The 20,343-nt window shown below is 49.8% G+C and overlaps 1 long non-coding RNA gene across 1 annotated transcript in view; it reads right to left on the bottom strand.

Moving 5' to 3' along the window:
• Positions 1-10,270, bottom strand: part of LOC144330837 (uncharacterized) — a 38,754-nt gene extending 28,484 nt beyond the window's left edge. Inside the window, exon 1 of the long non-coding RNA XR_013397400.1 lies at positions 10,142-10,270. This is a non-coding gene — a long non-coding RNA (uncharacterized LOC144330837). The remainder of the gene's footprint in view (positions 1-10,141) is intronic.
• Positions 10,271-20,343: the final 10,073 nt, after the last annotated feature.

Raw genomic sequence — 20,343 nt, 5'->3', positions numbered from 1 at the left:
AAGGAGTATAGATACAGGAACACAAACCACCTAGATTCAAAAGGCAATGTGACTTTAGTGTTACACAGCTGAAGATTTTGTTTTATTTATTGGAAATAGACTATAAAAAGTTTTTTTTTAATGGCAATTCGTAGAAAGCTTAATCTACACAACATGCTCCATGTTGTGGTCTTGGGGTACTAAATGGAGAGAAAAAGAACATCTTTCATACTCCTAAATTCCTTAACCTATGTATGTAATTGTCATCAGCTTTAAAAGCAATTCCATTGTTAAGTGATCTTTCAAACCCTGATTCTATGATGATACTGCTTACGTCTGTCAACCCTTTGCAGTTGATTTGTCGATGGCCTGAGAAGATTAGCACTGGATCAGGTATGGGCAATTAAAGAGTTAAATAGGGTTGTGTAGATGTTTTAAAGATATCGCAATATCTTATTTAGATTACTTTTAACTCCAGAGTCCAGCTAACCTTTATTTGTAAATAATGGTGCCCAACTTCATCTGGTGTGCACCTGTGCCTACAACTTTGTCCCCATTGTTTTTAGCAGCAGTATGCAGAGGAGGGGACGCTTGGCTGAAGTTTAAGAATTTTAGTTCTAGGCCAGGCACGGTGGCTCATGCCTGTAATTCCAGCACTTTGGGAGGCAGAGACAGGCAGATCACGAGGTCAGGAAATCGAGACCATCTCGGCTAACACGGTGAAACCCCGTCTCTACTAAAAATATAAAAAAATTAGCCGGGCGTGGTGGCGGGCGCCTGTAGTCCCAGCTACTCGGGAGGCTGAGGCAGGAGAATGGCGTGAACCCGGGAGGCGGAGCTTGCAGTGAGCTGAGATCGCGACACTGCGCTCCAGCCTGGGCGACAGAGCGAGACTCCATCTCAAAAAAAAAAAAATTTAGTTCTGTGAGTTTATTGGTTTTCTCCCATCTATTTTCTATTTTATGTTTCTCAAATTGCTCTACTTTCAGCAGGTATGGCGGGGTGGAGGGTTCTCAGCCCTATTCTAAGCCTTCTGTCTTCCACTTAGGCAATTTTAAACTTCCGAGCTAAGGTTGCAGCAATGTTTTATCGCTAAGAATGTTACTTTTTCCCTCATCACCTCGGTCCTCTTTCCTCCAGCTCTGGACATTCTAAATTGTCTGGTTTTTGTTTTTGTTTCGAGACAGAGTGTCACTCTCGGCTCAGTGTAACCTCTGCCTCTCAGGTTCAAGCGATTCTCGTGCCTCAGCCTCCGGAGTAGCTGGGATTACAAGTGCACCACCACTATGCCCGTCTGATTTTTGTGTTATTAGAAACAGGGTTTCACCATGTTGACCAGGCTGGTCTCAAACTCCTGGCCTCAGGTGATCCGCCTGCCTTGCCCTCTGAAAGTGCTGAGATTACAGACGTGAGCCACTGTGCCCTGCCTAAATTGTCTTGTTTTATAATCTGTAACTCTTACAATTCCAAGCATTCCCTGTATCTGAGTGGGGACTAAAGAGCCACTAGGCAGCTCCAAGTGCATGAGTAGAGTTTGTCGACTGAAAAAAATGATCTGTCCCAGCTGATTAGTTAGGGAACTTCTTATGCCATTATGTCAAGGTCTTGGCTGATTCTCAATTTGTATCTCGTGCCTGAAGGGTGATAGGCTGTCTACCAGCATTCTAGAACCCAGCATGGTAAGGGTTGGGCCTCTGCTTTCAGTGTAACACACCCCTGCCATCCCAGAGACTGGGCTACCTTTTCTAGAGAATGAACAAATGAGAGCGGACTCTTGTCCAACTCTGCAGTGTAGAGAAAAGGATCTGGGATTTGAGTGGTTAAACAATCCTTATTTTGCCCCCACCTCCAGGGATTTGGACTGCTGCCAACTCCTGCTTTTTTGTTTTGTTTTGTTTTGTTTTGTTTTTTGAATTTCTGAGTTTTTTGTTGTCCGTTCTGTTGGCCTTGGGATTCCATTTCCTGAAGCTGCTAAATTATAAACTAATCTGTCCATTTTTCAGCTTTCATTTTTTTTTAATCTCGATTTCTCCATCCTGGTGAGTTTCACTCCTTTTAAATGCTTTTTTAGTTAGGGAAGGAACAAGGATAGGTATGCATTTCCAATCTACCAGTGATTATGTGCCCCTCAATATGTACCACATGTGTAAACCTAACTGTCAAAACAAGGGCCCTTTTAGATTTTGGGTGACAGTCCAAACTCTCCATCTGCCTCTTGGAACTAAATTTGGGAGGAATTTTAAAGGTACTCTGGTATCCGCACAAGGTTACAATAATAATACATGAAGTTTTATACCTTTTGTGGATTGATGGTACGGGGAACCAACAACCCTTTACCATAGTGATATACAGAAATAAAGTTTTAATTTCTGCATTTATGTGGTTTTGGTTTTTTGGTTTTTTGGGGTTTTTTTGTGTGTGAGACGGAGTCTTGCTCTGTCGCCCAGGCTGGAGTGCAGTGGCGCGATCTTGGCTCACTGCAAGCTCCACCTCCTGGGTTCACGCCATTCTCCTGCCTCAGCCTCCCGAGTAGCTGGTACCACAGGCGCCCGCCACCATGCCTGGCTAATTTTTTGTATTTTTAGTAGAGACGGGGTTTCACTGTGTTAGCCAGGATGGTCTCGATCTCCTGACCTCGTGATCCGCCCACCTCGGCCTCCCAAAGTGCTGTGATTATAGGCGTGAGCCACCGTGCCCAGCCTATCTTAAGTTGTTTTTTAAACTTAATGAGTTGGGATGCTTTTAACTTGTAACTTAGGTAATAGTCTTTGAAACATATATACTCTGTGCTTTTTTAATTTTTATTTTTATTTAAACAGTTTCTATCACTAGGCTGAGGGGCAGTGGCACCACCTCCGTTCACTGCAACCTTTGCCTCCCGGGTTCAAGCAATTCTCCTGTCTCAGCCTCCTGAGTAGCTGGAATTACAGGGGTGCGCCACCACGCCCAGCTAATTTTTCTATTTGTTTTTTTTTTCTTAGTAGAGAAGGAGTTTTGCCATGTTTGGCCAGGCTGATCTTGAGCTCTTGGTCTCAAGTGATTACAAGCGTAAGCCACCGTGCCCAGCATACTCTGTGGTGTTTTTATGTCACAACAAACCTTGAGACGGGTTTGTTGAAAATACACTCAAGGCATTTTCTCTACGTTTTAGTGCCCAGTAATGCCTTTCAGATTTAATTACTTCATGATTTAAACCTAACCTTCCATATTGTTAGATTCTCAACAGAAATGAAGTGAGAGCATTTTCAAAGTTTGGTTTTCTTTTCCTAATTCTACAATTCTGCTGGAGGCAAGAATGTAAACACTTTAAAAGCTTCCTAGAGGAGGAAAGAGAACTTCAGTGATCCCCAAAGAAAGACTGTATGTATGTGTGTATTTATTTATTTAGAGATGGAGTTTTGCTCTTGTTGCCCAGGCTGGAGTGCAATGGCATGATCTCAGCTCACTGCAACCTCCGCCTGCCAGGTTCAAGTGATTCTCTTGCCTCAGCCTCCCGAGTAGGTGGGATTATAGGCATGTGCCACCATGCCCGACTAATGTGTTTTTAGTACAGACAGGGTTTCTCCGTATTGGTCAGGCTGGTCTCGAACTCCCGACCTCAGGTGATCTGCCCGCCTTGGCCTCCCAAAGTGCTGGGATTACAGGCGTGAGCCACCGCGCCCGGCAGACAACATTTTTAAATGTTAAAAAAGGGTTTAGGTAACATTAGCTGCATATTGCCCCAAATGACTGAGGATTTGGGACCAATGTATAGGAGGTCAGTCAGGGAAGGGAACAGTAGTGCAGAGCTTATGAGAAGTTCACATTGAGGAGGAAAATGGTGCTCTCCTTTCCAATTGGCATGATGCTACCACTCCCTCCCTTTTATGTATTGCTATAACTTGATATATGCTTTCCTAAAAATCACTATGTGAAATTGTACAACAGAAAAAATGGGGTTCAGGCACAGCACTCAAACTTTGTCAGTGCAACATTACAAAACTGATAGAAACTAATTAAAAATGGAGTACAGTTTGCACACGTTAAATGGTAAAGAAATACACAAATATTACAATCAATGTAGCACTTTACCTTGAAGAAGACCCACAGTTTGAGGAAGTAGAAGGGTTGCAGCTTGTGAATTGTCAGACAGTAGGGTGTCTTGGTTCATTTTGTGTTGCTATAACACAATACCACAGACTGGGTAATGTATATAAAGGAACTTATTTCTTACAGTTCTGGAGGCTGAGAAGTCCGAGGCTGATGGGCCCACATCTGGTGAGGACCCTCTTGTGTCATCCCATGGTGGAAGGCAGAAGGGCAAGAGAGCAAGATAGGGACCAAGCCCACTCACACAATAACCGACCCACTCCTGAGATAATGACATTAATCTGATGAGGCTGAGGCCTCATGACCTAATCACCCCTTAATGAGCCCACCTCTCAACACTGTTGCACTGGGGATTAAGTTTCCCAGAGTAACAATGGGTTATACTACTGATAACTTAGTTCTGACCTTTAGTTCCACCTGTAAATTTCATAAGGGGAATAGGGTTGCTGGTGCTTGGTAAGTAAAATCCTTGCTTTGAATCTCTCTGTTCTAGGCCTTTATTCGTTCAAGGTAGAAACTAATCGTTGGCTTTTCTTGTGTATATAACCTCAAGCTAAGACATGGAAAAAGCAGGTCTTTCTATACATCTTTTAAGTTGAGAGTGAAGAGATCTTTTAGGAAAAAGCAGCAAGGATCCTTCTTGAAGGTAAGGTACTACTGGAGTGAGAAAGTAGGTGTGGCAAGGTTACCAATGTCAAGTCTTTCAGGGGGTCAAATAATAATTATCTTTTAATATGCCTTACCCTTATGGCCATAGGCCCAGGATGAGTAATGGGTGATAAGAAAACTGAACTAATGTTGACCTCTTTAAAAAGCAGAGGACTCCTATTTCCTTGTAAGCCCTGTGCTGTACTGTGGCACCAATGAGAAGACCAACATTCCTGTAATTGTATAATAATAGCAGCAAGGAAGTTCCCTTGCCCAGCTAGGGGACTGCAGGATCATGCAGCCATTGCAACACTATTTCTGGCACTATTCAAGGGCTTTGGATAGTAACCCATTTAGTCTTCTAAATGAACTCAATCTTCAGAGCCATCCTATGAGATAGAGACTCATGGCCCCATTTTACAGACCTTAAGAAGGTCATATAGGCCAGGTGGGGTGGCTCACAACTTATAATCCCAGCACTTTGGGAGGCCGAGGTGGGCAGATCACTTGAGTCCAGGAATTTGAGGCAGCCTAGGCAACACAGTGAAACCCATCTCTATGTTAAATAAAAATATTTAATATACTGTTTTAATTTTTGTTTTTGGAGATGGAGTTTCACTCTTGTTGCCCAGGCTGGGGTGCAATGATGTGCTCTCAGCTCACTGCAACCTCCGTCTCCCGGATTCAAGCGGCTCTCTTGCTTCAGCCTCCCAAGTAGCTGGGATTACAGGTGTGTGCCACCATGTCTGGCTAATGTTTGTATTTTTAGTAGAGACAAGATTTCACCATGTTGGCCAGGCTGGTCTCAGGTAATCCACCCACCTCGGCCTTCCAAAATGCTGGGATTACAGGTATGAGCCACCATGCCCGGCCTTAAAATATTTTAAAATAAAATTTAAAATTGTTTTTTAAAGAAGTTCATATAGATAGCTAGGAGTAAGTCATAGAGTTAGGATTGTAGCCCAGCAGGCTGGCTCTGGATCTGGTCTCTTTCCCATGATCCTACAGTACGTCACTCAGATTTCACCCACATTTTGAATTGCCTATAGGAAGTTCCATTCAGATAGAAAAGCCAGACACAAAACATTCTGTGAAGCTGTGTTTCTTTAGTATTTTTAAAATTTTTGTTCACTGTTATTTTCAAATTTAAAAATTCTACAAACCTGAAAAGAGTGATCAACTCCAGCGTTATCATTAATCATGTAGCATTGTACGTGTAACTGCTGAAGCTGTCATTTTTACCACTTCCGCAAGAACTATTGGCACCGTCTAGGATTTGTATAGGAGTCCTGGAGCTGGGATGGCCTTCAGAGTTGAACCAAACTGAGACAGGACAGCTGGGACTTTATCCCAGCATTAGCCAGTCATTGGCTACAGGCCACTCCTTTCAAGGAGGCATAACCTTGGGCAAGCCGTCCCTGTAGTTCCCAGTGATGGATACAGTTATGTGCTGATTTCCAGTGAAGAATGCAGCCATGAGCTACAACTGCTAGTCCGCAGCAGCTGACAGTGCCGGTAGCAGGGGAATGGGTACACAGGCCCTGCACAGGCAACTGGTGCCATTTTCCAATCATTAAAAAAGCTAGGGGCCAGGTGCCCATAATCCCAGCACTTTTAGAGGCTGAGGTGGGAGGAACACATGAGCCCAGGAGTTCAAGGCTGCAGGTGAGCTATGATGGCACCACTGCACTACAACCTGGGCTACAGAGGAAGACCTGTTTCGAAAAAAAGGTAAAAATTTTAAAAAGCCTATGCCATGTTGTCTGCTTAAGAAGGTCAGAACCACAGTTTCTGCTGACGTATGTACTAGCTTGTTAGGGCTGCCCAAACAATACACAAACTATAAAGTGGGTTGCTTAAACATCAGAAATGTGTCTCACAGCTCTGGAGACCAGAAGTCCAAATGCTCAGCAGGGTTGGTTCTCTCTAGGGCTTTGAGGGAAGCCTCCGTTCCTGGCCTCCTTGGATTGTAGGTGGCCATCTTCATGTTCACATGCTTTTCTCCCTGCACACTGTATATGAGTCTCTCCAAATTTTCCCTTTTTATGACACTGGTTGTATTGGACTTGGTCTCATCTTAATGATCTCATGTTAATTGAACTAATTACATCTCAATGACCCTATTTCCAAATAAGTTCACATTCTGATGTACTGGTGGTCGGGATTTCAGTGTATGAATTTTGATAGGGACACAGCCCATAACAAGTGTGTTTGGTCATTCGGAACAGGAGCACTGTATTGACCCTTGACCCCTGACCCCTGACTAGCCCCTGCACATCCACTCCTCGCCCTTCTCAGTCACTGTTCCTTTCCCTTCCCCTGTCTCCCTCCCTCCCTCCCTTCCTTCCTTCCTCTCTTTCTTTTTGAGATGTAGTCTTGCTCTGTCACCCAGGCTGGAGGATAGTGGCATAATCACAGCTCACTGCAGTATCGACCTCCCATGTTTAAGCAATCTTCCCACCTCAGCCTCCCGAGTAGCTAGGACCATAGGTGTGCAGAACCACACCTGGCTAATTTTAAAACTTTTTTTTTTCTGTAGAGATGGGGTCTTGCTATGTTTCCCAGGCTGGTCTCGAACTCTCCTCTCATTTTCAAGCTCCCATTGTGTTCCTGCTCTCTTTTGTCTTCCTTTCTTCCCTATAAAGTTAGATTATTGTTTTTTCCCATTATAAAATCTTTTAAATGATCAAAATTCCAGCAATAGAGAAAAGTATATAAAAGCTATTTTAAAAAATCCCCTGACAGCTTTCTAACAGACTCCTGCCTTAATATTGTGTGGCACTGCCTTCTAGACACCTCCCTATTTTTATTCTGTCATTGCAGCCCCCTTTTCTCCTCTCCTCAAACCAGGAAAAGTCTGAGTTTATTTTATTATTTTTTTGAGACAGAGTCTTACTGTGTTGCCCAGACTGGAGTGCTGTGGCATGATCTCTGCTCACTGCAAACTCCACCTGCCAAGTTCAAGCGATTCTCCTGCCTCAGCCTCCTGAGTAGCTGGGATTACAGTCACCCACCATCACACCCAGCTAATTCTCATATTTTTAGTAGAGACGGGGTTTTTGCAATGTTGGCCAGGCTGGTCTTGAACTCCTGACCTCAGGTGATCCACCCACCTTAGCCTCCCAAAGTACTGGGATTACAGGCGTAAGCCAGTGCCCAGCCAAAAAGCCTGAGTTTATTGTTAATGCTGACTGCCAGCATTTTTCCTCCGCACTTACAATTCTTTTACGCCTTTCCCTTTCTAATAATATAGGCTGTAGCCTTCAGATATTGTGGGAGCCAGGTGTCTTCCTGGCCTCTGAAGTCACTTCGCCCTCAGGTAAGCCCTTGGGGACAGCTGCACCATGACTTAGGAGCCTGGCCCTTCCAAAGGGATGTGGCTGTTTTGCAACCCTCCAGCGGCCTCTCCTCTAGCAGAAGGTGAGCCCAGGGTCCAGGCTTCCGGCCCAGCCAGGGCCTGAAGACATGAGATTTCTTTAATTCCAATGACCCTTTTTTCCTCAACATCTTCATTTCTTTCTCCCGTAACTCAGCCCGAAAACAACCACCAGAGGCCCATCACCCAGTTCTCTCCTTCCCCTCTCTCAGCCTCAGCCTGATGGCAAAGCACAAACGGCCTGGCCAGGGTCTGTACCTAAAGTGGGCAGAGCCCATGCCTGCTTCTAGAGCCTGGCAAGCTCCACCCTCCCACGTCCTGCCTGGACTATTTCAGTAGTTTCAACTGCTGTCTCTGCCACTCAGGCCACTATCTTTGTGGCTGTAGGGTGAGCTTTTGAAACTGGCTGGATTAAGTTGCTAACCTGCGTTAAACTCTCCCTTCACAGTCTTGTCTGGAGTGTGACTGGGGTTGAGCTTTCCAGGATCTGGTCGGCCTTCAAAGGGAAGCATCCCGCAAGATCCCTCAGCCCCTCTGACTTCTTGACTCCTGTACAGCACAGCCTGATGGAGGCTTCAACTCTCATCCATCCATTCATTTGTTTATCTAGCCAACAAGTTTTTATTTTTTTTTCATATTTAGTTGCCAGGCACAATCCATGATTCTAGCACTGGGACAGCAGCAAACAAAATAGCCCAATTCCCTGCCGCATGGCACTCCTATCCCTCATTTTCAAGCTCCCATTGCGTTCAAGAGCCTTCCAGCTGGGTTATTGGTTCCACCTGAGAGACAGGCCTGCCCCACTCCATCACAACGGCTGGCACCACAGGCGATCCGACATATTAGGTGAGACTGCCCCCTCACATCCCTCATAACTGGGATGCTACGCTGGGCAGGCATTAACAGCTGTAATGCCCAAGCAACCCCAGTCACCAAGCAACCACAGCTTGTTCTGTGCCCCAAAAACCCCCAGCTCTGGCCCGGCACAGTGGCTCATGCCTGTAATTCCAGCACTTTGGGAGAGCGAGGCAAGGTGATTGCTTGAGGCCAGGGGTTTGAGACCTGCCTGGGCAACACAGCAAGACACCATGTATAATATATATATCTATAACATTATATATATATATAATAGATACAGATATAGATATAGATATGAATAAAAAATTAGCCAGGCATGGTGGGACATGCCTACAGTCCCAGCTCAGAGTTCCCTTCGAGGCTTGTTTTCTACACTGCAGAGCAGAGTGCCCGAGGCAATTAGGCTGAATGCTGTCCCTGGCAGATGGGATGTGGCCGGCTGTCTGGTCCTAGTCCTCTGGGCACCGAGTGCAGACTTCTCACCCGGCGGAGCTGCCGCTCAGAGATCAGGGCTTGGCCGGCACTGACAGATTGTACCACTAGATGACGCTTGTGGATTACATTTGCTATAGTGCCTTGGAAGTTGCAACAAACAATTGCTGAGTTTCTCACTATTCAGAGTTGATTTCACATAGTATTAAGCTTTTATATTCTATCACACTTCTCAGCGTCACGAGTGTCCCCAGTTCCCTGACCTTTGCATCTCTACATCCCTGCCCCTAGTCCTTTGTGGAGGGGCCAGGAGGAAGAAGGGATTCCTGCCTCACTTTCCCTCCCCTTTCCAACGTCCTCCTCCCCCAACCACCCTCCCCCTCCCTCAGTAGCAACAGCCTTTGCTGCTGCAAGTCCCCAGCAAAGCACAGTACAGGTTTCTGATTACCAAGACAAGTGCCAGAGCTCTAAGCAGAATGGGACCTGGCAGTGGGGATTTGGATGTTCCAGAAGCCACTCAAGCTCAAGGGTTGGGACTGTTAAATGTTTAATTCAAGGCATGGCTGTTCCACGTGGGCCATGAACTCCTTCAAGTCCGAGACATCAGGCCCACCAAGGATATGCCTATGGCCACAAAATGCCAAGTTTGCTTAATTTGATGCATCAAAGGAACCCACATGTTGGGCGAGCCCTCAGAATCACTCAATAAGAGGGTTAGGAAGGGTTTTTTGTAGGGTCAGGTGGTTGAGGAGGGCTTACCTGGTTAGGGTTGGTTGGTCGGAAGAAAGGGGGCCTTGGCCGACTCATTCAGGCTCAAAGCAGGGATCTTTTTATCTGTAGGAGCCAGTTCCCCTGTGGCTTGGAGAAACATTGCTTTGTGACTTTGTGGGTCTATTTTCGTGTTTTAGAAGTTAAGATCTTGAGGTGGCAGTCAACTGGTTTCTCTGCCAAGTCTTAAATGTGCTTGTAACCCACAGGGAGTCCAGCTGGGTGTTTTGCAAGCAAATTTTTTTGTTTGTATAGTTTTTTTTAGCGATGGGGTTTCACTATGTTTCCAAGGCTGGTCTTAAACACCTGGGCTAAAGCCATCTTCCCACCTCAGCTTTCTGAGTAGCTGGCACTACAGGCACATACCCAGCTGCAAGCAGGGTTTGAATGTGTTTTTTTCTCCAAGAAGCTTTCTGATTTACACCTAAGATAGGGATTCACTGATTCACCAATGTGAGACATTGCATCTTTGTCCTCCACCTTTCTAAGATACCTGGGTCTGTGTGTGTGTGTGTGTGTGTGTGTGTGTGTATTTATCATCCCCATTTGCAGGTGAATTTTCCCATGGGGTATCACCCCTTGGCATAGTCCTCCATTTGGAGAGGCTGGGTGAGGTGGCACTTCCTTTTCTTTGTCTTACACTGAGCTTTGACATTAGAATATTTTGTGCTTTGGCCCCAACTTTACTTAATGTGATGACACTCCCTCTGGAACGGTCATATGCTTCTGACTTCTCTCTGCCAGCCCAAACCTAATCCAGGCCAAGCCTGTGGTCATGGTATCTGTGACTATGATCACATCCCTTCCTGTTCCTGTTGGCTATCACAGCCTCATTCTCGGTGCTGGATAGCTTCCAGCTGTCCTGCCACCCACTATCCACCCTGCTCTGCACCTGGAGGCTGATGTTTGTGGACTGCCTCAATGCTTCCCCTGCCTCTTTGCTTTGTGGTCAAGCAAAGTGGAGTGGAGAAGCCTGGGGGAGGACAGCGGGGTCAGGGCAGTCCTTCCTGGGCTCATTTCCTGTCCAGTTGTCTCTGGCAGGCTGAATCTCCCAGCAGACGCTGGAGCCCTCAAAGGGGCCCTGCACCTAGCTCGCCCTCTGTCTCTCTCTAGGTCTGGTTAATCGCTCCCTCCTCTTGCCTTTCCCCTTTGCTTCGCAGGAAACTGGACCATCCCCTGGCTATCCTACACCCTGTCCACACCCTTGAGAATGCCCCCTGCTCCCTGTTTCGACCCTGCTGACAGGTCTTTTCAGTTTGCTATATTTTGGTAGCTCCTGAGGACACAGGCTGCATCTTTTTTATTTTTAAATATTTATTTATTTATTCACTTATTTGAGATGGAGTCTCACTCTGTCTCCCAGGCTGGAGTGCAGTGGCGAGATCTCAGCTCACTGCAACCTCTGCCTATGAGTTTTAAGTGATTCACCTGCCTCAGCCTCCCAAGTAGCTGGGATTACAGGCTCCCACCACCACACCTGGCTTTTTTTTTTTTTTTTTTTTTTTTTTTTTAGTAGAGATGGAGTTTTGCCACGTTGTCCAGGCTGGTCTTGAACTCCTGACCTCAACTGATCCACTCACCTTGGCCTGCTGGGATTACAGGCATGAGCCACCACGCCCAGCCTGCATCTTTTTTAGATTTCCCACAGCCTAGCACACAGCCTGGCACATAACAGATGCTCTGTTGGATGGGCAAACTAACACCTCCCCCTTTCTATGATTCTGGTTCTCTGGGGCTTGTCCTGAGATGGGATGACCAGAACTCCACACATGACTCCAGGGGAGGCAAACAGGATACAGTATTCATCATCCATTCATTCATTCATTCGTTCATCCAACACATATTTATGGAGCACCCACTCTATGCTGAGAGTAGTACCGTGAGCAAAACAGACAGGGCAGTTTCCTGAGGGAGACAGGCATGGATGGGATTAACATAACTTTGTGAGACTACAGGAGTCACCTTTGAAGGAGCAAAACATGGTGCTACAGAACATGTGATGGGACTGAGCACGGTGGAGAGTCACCTTATATGTGCACTGTGAATAATTCTAAATTCCAAACACATCTGGCCTCCGGATTCTTGTTAAAGAGGCCAGTGGGGCCAGGCACAGTGGTTCAGGCTGTAATCCCAGCACTTTGGGAGGCCAAGGCAGGCAGATCACCTGAGGTCGGGAGTTCGAGACCAGCCTGACTAACATGGTGAAACCCCGTCTCTACTAAAAATACAAAATTAGCCAGGTGTGGTGGCACATGCCTGTAATTCCAGCTACTCGGGAGACTGAGGCAGGAGAATCGCTTGAACCCAGGAGCAGAGGTTGCAGTGAGCTGAGATGGCACCTTTGCACTCCAGCCTGGGCAACAAGAGTGAAATTCCATCTCAAAAAACCAAAAAAAGAGGCCAGTGAACTATCCATCTCTCACATACTCTCACTGAGGGGGTCAGGGCATCATACTAGCACATTTAAGTATGCTAAAAATGATGGTCACCACTGTGTAAAGCATGATTCCATTGTGGTAGGAACAGCAAATGGTTTTTGAGCTTCCAGACAACTATCAGTGTTCCAGGCAATGAGGATAGAGCAGTGAACAAAATAAGGCCTCTGCACTCACAAAGCTGACAATATTGTATTATTTATTTATTTATTTGGAGATAAGGCCCTGCTTTGTCACCCAGGCTGGAGTGCAGTGGTGTCATCATAGCTCACTGCAACCTTGAACTCCTGGGCTCAAGAGATACCCTCGATCCTCTCGTCTCAGTCTCTTGAGTAGCAGGACTTACTGCATGAGTCACCACTGGCCTTTTTTATTCTCTAAAGAATGCATACATGCATAGATTTGCAGATAGGAAGCCCTGGAAAAACAGACACGAATATTCTAAGTGCTTTCTAGATAAAAGTATTTTCTTTTTTCCTTCTCCACATTTCAAACCTGCAACACCTATGACTCATTATTGAATTAGGTTTTTCTTTGCTTATTTTAATATATTAAACAATTTTTTAAAATTGACGAATGGTAATTAGACATATTCACAGGGTACACAGTGATGTTCCGATTCGAATTAGGTTTTTTTAAGTGGATGATGGTCTTTAGTTAGTCTCCTGCGGGTCGGCGCCCAGCCCCTCCCGCCCCTCCCGCCCCTCCCGCCCCTCCCGCCCGCTGTTCGCCTTAGGTCCGGGCGCGGTCTCCATGCAGTTCTCAGCCCACACCAGCAGAGAGCGCTGTGCCCGCGAGGCTCGCGCGGGCCCGTGCCGCGCTTTTCTCCCCAGCAACACCCGCCCGCCCGCCGCCCTGGAGGCGCGGCCTCGCGGCTTCCCCGGCCGGGCCTCTCCCCGCCCTGCCCCCGCTAGCCGAGCGCCCGGCAGGGGCGGTGGCTGCTGCGCTGCACCTAGTCCGCGCCTCTCCCCGGCCGACCCGGACGCAACGGGCGGGGCCCGGGCAACCCGCCAACCCCTCACCTCCTTGCCCCGCCCTCCCCGCGCTCTCCCACCCCGCGCAGGGTCGGCGCGGCCGCGGCTGGCTCGTACTTTGGGGCCGGATGGGGAGACGTGACCGCCGCGGCTCAGGCTGCGCCGGGAACAGGCGCGGGGGTGGGAAGGGAGGCCTCGCTTCGGGGCACCTGGCGGTCGAGGCAGTTGGAGGGGGCAGCGGCCGGGCTCCGCCCCCAGCGCCGCGTTCCCAGGGGCGGGGGAAGGGAAATGAGCGCCTCCCCGGCGCTCGAATCCTGCCTGGGCCTCCGCGAGTGCGCGCCGAACCGGTTCCTTCCGCTCCTTGTCCTGCAGCACCTGGGCCGTCCCGTAGCGGGGAGAGTCCGGCCTGGGACGGCGGGCGGGTTCCCCTCTGGTCCACAGTAGGTTGCCAGGGCCCCTTTTCGAGACCAGGTAAAGAATTTGTGGATTGGAGTCAGATCCATTCACAGTTCAATCCCGGTGGTGTTTCTGTCCGTCCTCAAGTTTCCTGATCTGTAAAATGGGAGGAGTATCTTTCCTTCTAGTAGTCCCACGGACTCTCGCATCAGGAAGCTTGTGACCTACAAGGAGAGGTGCCAGGGAGAATCCCAAGAACAGAATTACCAGGCTTTGTCTTTCTGCCGCCAGTGCCTGAGAGGGAGCAGCACTGTCCAGCCCGCCATCTAAGAAGGGGCCATCTTCTGGACCCTCCTCTGTATTTCCAGAGGCTGTTGACAATCACCTTCATTTTCTTTCTTTGTTTTCTTTCTTTGACGGCTAAACAGTGTTCCATTGTATATATGTACCATATTTTCTTTTCTTTTTCCTTTTTTTTTTTCTTTTTTTCTTTTTTTTTTTTTGAGACACTTACTCTGTTGCCCAGGCTGGAGTGCAATGGCTCAATCTCAGCTGACTGCAACCTCTGCCTCCCGAGTTCAAGCGATTCTCCTGCCTCACCCTCCGGAGTAGCTGGAATTACAGGCATGCGCCACCACGCTCGGCTAATTTTGTATTTTTAGTAGAGACGGGTTTCTCCATGTTGGTCAGGCTGATCTGGAACTCCCGACCTCAGGTGATCTGCATGCCTCGGACTCCCAAAGTGCTGGGATTACAGACATGAGCCACCGTGCCCGGCCAATCGCCTTCATTTTCTTGCTAGGAAATACCCTCCAATAAATACTGGGTGCACGTCACAGAATTTTCTTTCCGTGGTGGGATTCAAAAGGAGAAAGGTGCAGAAGTATTCCAATGACATGCTTTCTCCCTGGGTTTAAAGCCCACACCCCCAGGATTAGGCGTGGCTTTTGTAGGACTCTGATTCGGAGGCTTAAGCAGAAAAACATACAATCCTAGGCTCTTAGAGCTGAAAGTCAGGGAGGGCTTGCCCTACCACTTTTAACTGCTGATCTTCAGATTTCAGCTATATGGCGTCCTGGTTGCTGCTTCAGCAAGTTATTACATGTCTCTCAGCCTCAGTTTTCTCACCTGTCATATGGGAAAAACACTGCATGGTGGAGAAGGGTCTGGTCCTCTGGAGTCTCCTGTTTTCACATAGCTTCATGAGTGCTTTAGGCAACATTGTCCTTTGTCAGGAAATTCTTCCTATTGTTCCCTTAGACCCTCTAGGCTCAGGGCCGTACTTCTGCTTTTCAGTCTTGGAAAAGGACAGCTGGTCACCTCTTTGGTAACTGATGTCCTTTCCCTGGCAGCAGGGAGGCCAAGTGCCAAGTTCCCCAGCCTGACCTTCCCTCTCCCGGGTCCTCCTCTGTGAATCCTGTAGATCCAGGAGGTGGGGATGGTCAGATGCTGAGTGAGAAGTGGCAAGGCCCAGACTGGGAGACTCCTAAATTTGTGAAAAGAGTTACTAGCAAAACAGGAGGAAGGGAACAGTCACTGAAAATTCTCCCCATGCTGAGCGCTAATAGAGGATTTATCTCAAGACTCCCAACAAGAACCTTTGGGGCCAGGAATCATCACCTCTATTTTCCCAGAAAGCAGAGGACCTGTTCCCCAGATCTCCCATCTGGCCATGGCTGGGCTTCCTCCACCTCTGAGGCCCAGCGTTGCAGGGGATGGTGCCACGTCTGCCTTGGGGGCCATTGCAGGGATGTGGGGTTGATGGGAACTGGCTGCAGTGCCTCGTTCTCCCACCAGTGAGGTTCGTGGTGGTTATCACTAGCTTCAAAGGTCAGCTGGCTCTTGGGAAACAAATTGAAGTCTCACCCTCCCTTCCCGTTGGAAACTTTGGCCTCGGCTGCAGAGTGGATGCCTGGGAGAGACTGCAACATCCAGCCTCAGGGAGTCCAGCTGCCCCTGGAGGTCTGCCAAGGCTGTTCTCAGGGTTTGTCCCAGTTGGGTCTGAAGGCCAGGAGTCTGTGCTCTTCTGTGGCGATCTGACCTGGACACTCCCTGGTGACCATCTCCGTCAGTGGTTCTCCTCTCTAACTGCTCATTAAAAGTCTGCTGATGCCTGGACCCCACCCCAGACCAATAAAATCAGATTTCCTGGAGGAGGGTCATGCATCAACAGTTTTGTTTTTTAAAGCACCCCTAGATAATTCCAGAGTGCTGTCAGGATTGAGGCATGCTGATGTAGCTCAACATAAACATTAGCGATCAAAGGACAGGATAGGAAAAATATTTGAAATCTGGACGAAAGAGGATCTGCATTAGACAGCAGCCATCCAAGGCCAGGAGGCTTGGCGGCTAGGACTGAGCAGGACTGTGGAATTCTTGGAAGGAATTCATCTGTCTGGGAACTGGCATGACTCGGTTCCCGGGGGGCAGTGGGCGGAACCCCGTGACTTCAGGTCCTCGGTCCTCCTGGGCCACTCTGTCTGCCTCTGTGGTCTGCATTTGGGCTGTGATGCACCTCTGAGCCTCAGGTCTTCTAGTCAAACTGGACTTCCTGTCATTCCCAGAACGCAATCTGCTCTTTCCTGCTTCTCGGTTTGGGTTTCAGGCATTTGTTTCTGTCTGGAATGTCTTTTCCGATCTGTTCAAATCATTCCTCTTCAAGGTCCCTGCCCTACTGCCAGCTCCACCAGGAAGCCCTCGCCACGGCTTCTGCATGTACCTGTACTCCACAGCGCCCTCCTGCCGCACTGCCCAAGGTGTGCCCAGAGTATAAATGCAGGGAGGGTGAGGAACGGTCAAATCCCTTCCTCCACCTGTCCCGGGGGCGGAAGGCACCGTGCAGAGGAGCCTCCCACCTCTCTTGAATGCCATGGACTGTGTCCCTGTTCCAAGACAGGGTAGAAGCCTCCTCTCTGCCCACACCCCTTCCTGATAGTTCTGCAGCCCCCCTTCCGCATTTCCTGAGTGCCACGGGGACTTGTGGTTAGCAGTCAGTGACAGGGAAGCGCTGGGACCAGGCCTTTTTACCCATCACGTGGTGTCTACAGTGCCAGTGGAGCCTCCCCCGGAGAGGGTCGGCATAGAGTGCGTTGGGAAATGAAAGCTCTTCCCACTGACAGACCCAGAGTCTTAAGGGGAGGAGGAAGACCCCAGCGACCTCGGGTGTCACCGAGGCCCGCGCTGGTACCCACGAACCGCCTTCTCCCGATAACGCAGCGCGAGCGACACGGGGCGGGGGCGCTTCGGGCTCGCTGGCTGGGAGCCCGCGGGGCGCTGCTTGGCAGTGGAAGGGGGCAGGCTTCGGAAGCGGCCACCGGCTGCTGCGGGTAGGAGACTTGGTCCCTCCTTCAGTCGCCAGCCGTCAGCCCGCGCTGCAGGTGACCTGGTCGGTGCCGATCGCCCCGCCCCCGCGCAGCCGTCTCCGTGGGGTTTTCCGGCTCTGCGCGCCTCAAACGACCTCGGCCGCCGCCTACCCGGCCGCTCCCCGCGGTCCCCCACGTCCCCCCGCCCCCCGGGCCGCGCGGCAGGGCTTTCTGATGAGTCAGCGGGAGCCCGGGAGCCTCCAACCGCCCCAGGCATCTGCTCTGGTGACGCACCCTGAGTCACGGGCGCCCGCCGCCGCCGAGGCCGAGCGCGCAACCGGGAGCGCCGAGCGCAGCCCCCACGCCCGCCGCGGGCGCCCACCCGGCCCGGCCCGGCCCGGCCTTGCCCCGCCCCGCGCCCCGCACCCTTCCTCCCTCGCTCCCAGCGCCGCCCGCCCGCACTGGCCCAGCTCCAGGCTGACATCAGACGCTGGCCGCCCGGCCACCCTCTGAGTCAACAGTTTCCGAAGCGGAGCCCGCTGCCAGGGGCGGGGAAAGAGCGCGGCCTCCGGGGGAGGCGGGGGCAGGCACAGGTCTGGCAGCCGCGGGAGGGCGGAGGTGGGTGGGGGCGCCGGAGCCTTTTACAAGAAGTCACGGGGGATGGGGAAGAAGAGAGGGCGAAAACCACCCTCTGCAGAGCTGCCGGGGCGGAGAGGAAACCCGCCCCGCCCCCACCCCCAGCCACGTGCTGAAGCCCTCACTGAGTGGGTGGCTGGGCCCGCCCCAGGGTGGCCTGGGAAAGGAACCCGAGGGCGGGAGAAGGGGGAGGCACTTGCTGGGAAAGGCCCTGGGCCAAGTTTCTGAGGGAGGAAAAGAACCACCTTTGGACACCCTGGGTCCCAGGGTCCCAGGGTCCCAGAAGACATTTGTGTTTGGATAACAGGACCCCACCCAGTTCCCTTTGATGGGAGCAACTCTGGCTGCGCCCTACTCTTGGGGGCTGGTGCTACCTGCTTGGGGTCCGACTTGAAGAACTGCACTGACCTAACCTGACCCCCTCCCTTGATCACAGACCCTGTCACCATCGTGGGATGGGGTTGGAAGGATGTATGTCCGAGAGTAAAGGAATTTAAGAGCCCCAGTCCACTGGGAGTCACCTTCCTCGCTGTAACAAGGCTGGGCGCTATGGTCTGCCCCTGAGTTGGTGCTCAGTAACCACTCTGAGAGGCTGCATCTGTGGTTCTAGAATGCTCAAAGTGAGCAAGAGACCCTTAAAAAAGCATCTACCTGCAGGGGACTAAGTGGCTTCTGGAAGCTTCTTTAACCCCGCAGATTTCCCTGATCACGTCAGGGAGGAAGGAAGGGTGAGGTAGAGCCAGGAGGACAGAGTAAGGCAGCAAGCATCCACAGGTGCTTGGATTTCCTTCCCTCCACCCCATCACACCCCGCCCACCCATGCCATGCCCCCCAGGATAGCAAGACAGGGCTGTCGTTGATGGGCCTCCAGCTGGAATTCATGCTCAGCCTCTTTCCGGGATTTAAACTTGTCCTTTCTAAAGCCATGGCTCAATAAATGATGCCAGCCTGGGGAGGGGAGGTGTCTGTCTCATCTTGCAGGCAGAAGCGGCGTAACAGCTGGGTGAACAGAACCGGTCTGGATCTGTCCCCAGCTGTTTGTCAACACAGCTTTGCAGGAACCATGTGAGCGTCTCCTTCTCCATATGACCCCCATTCAAACTCATGCTGAGAAAGAGCTCCCAGTCCACCTCTGCCGGGGCAGCCTTTTCCCAAGTGTGACTTTTCCAAAGGTGGGTGGTTCATTTCTGCCAATCTAACCCAGCTCAAAATAGCATTGAATCAGACTTCTGGGAAGCCCTGTGCTCCAGGCGCCTGCAGAAAAGAGTTAAAAATGACAGCTCTTAGGAAACCAAGAGGTCTAATTTTGCTGAGGTAGGACAAGATGCGGAGTCCTGTGACATCAGAGGGAAGAAATAGTGGCCAGGGATAGGTTTGGAAAGTGTGAGTGGTGGAAGGTCCTGTGCTTTATGTGGTTGCCCTTCGGGAAGTCCGTGGCCTGGCCCAGTGGGGGGCGGGTATCCTGGGAGCTAAGGTCAAGGTGTGGGAGGGGGCTGTGGCTTAAGCCACAAACTCCACAACCTCCAACTTCCACATTTTCCTTCAGGCTGAGAACCCAAACTGTAGGAATTGATTCCTCTGCTGTTTCTAATTCTGATTACTTATGCTTTTGGCTTGGGCCCAGCTCGACTGCCACCTTCATGAAGCTTTTCTCTCTGAGTTCACTTGACCCTAGGCACTTCCACTACAGCCTTTACTATGCTTTGCCTGCTTTGAGAGGCTTTGCTGTATTCAGCTTTCCTCTCCACCCAGCGGCCCACTGGGAGGCAAGCACTTCATCCTTGCCCCTCCTTAGTGGAACTCCCAGGGAAGCAAATGAGCTGTGGACTCTGCTCTCTTCTGCCCCCACGTTTGGCCTCATAGGCTTCCTTTGTGTCTAATGGGGCCTCCTGTGTGCTGTCTCTGCTTCCAAGAAAGCCTCATCTTGGGTTTTGACCCTATCTGCATTTTTTCTTTTTAAGGAAAAATAATTTTTCTTAATTCAGATATAAATTAGCTTAGATTTGGCTGGGCGTGGTGGCTCACGCCTGTAATCACAGCACTTTGGGAGGCCGAGGTGGGCGGATCACAAGGTCAGGAGATCGAGACCATGGTGAAACCCCGTCTCTACTAAAAATAGAAAAAATTAGCCGGGCGCAGGGGCGGGCGCCTGTAGTCCCAGCTACTCGGGAGGCTGAGGCAGGAGAATGGCGTGAACCCGGGAGGCGGAGCTTGCAGTGAGCCGAGATTGCGCCACTGCACTCCAGCCTGGGCGACAGAGCGAGACTCCGTCTCAAAAAAAAAAAAAAAAAAAAAAAAAAAAAATTAGCTTAGATTTTAGATTTTATCATTATCTAGATTTTTTTAAATTTATGGGTACATAGCAGGTGGGTATATTTATGGGGTACATGAGCTATTTTGGTATAAATATACAATGCATAATAATCATATCAGGGTAAGTGAAGTATTCA

The sequence above is a fragment of the Macaca mulatta genome, chromosome 8, assembly GCF_049350105.2.
Source record: "Macaca mulatta isolate MMU2019108-1 chromosome 8, T2T-MMU8v2.0, whole genome shotgun sequence".
Lineage (NCBI taxonomy): Eukaryota > Metazoa > Chordata > Mammalia > Primates > Cercopithecidae > Macaca > Macaca mulatta.
The sequence above is the reverse complement of the archived record's forward strand: the minus strand, read 5'-3'. Positions and strand labels throughout refer to the sequence as shown.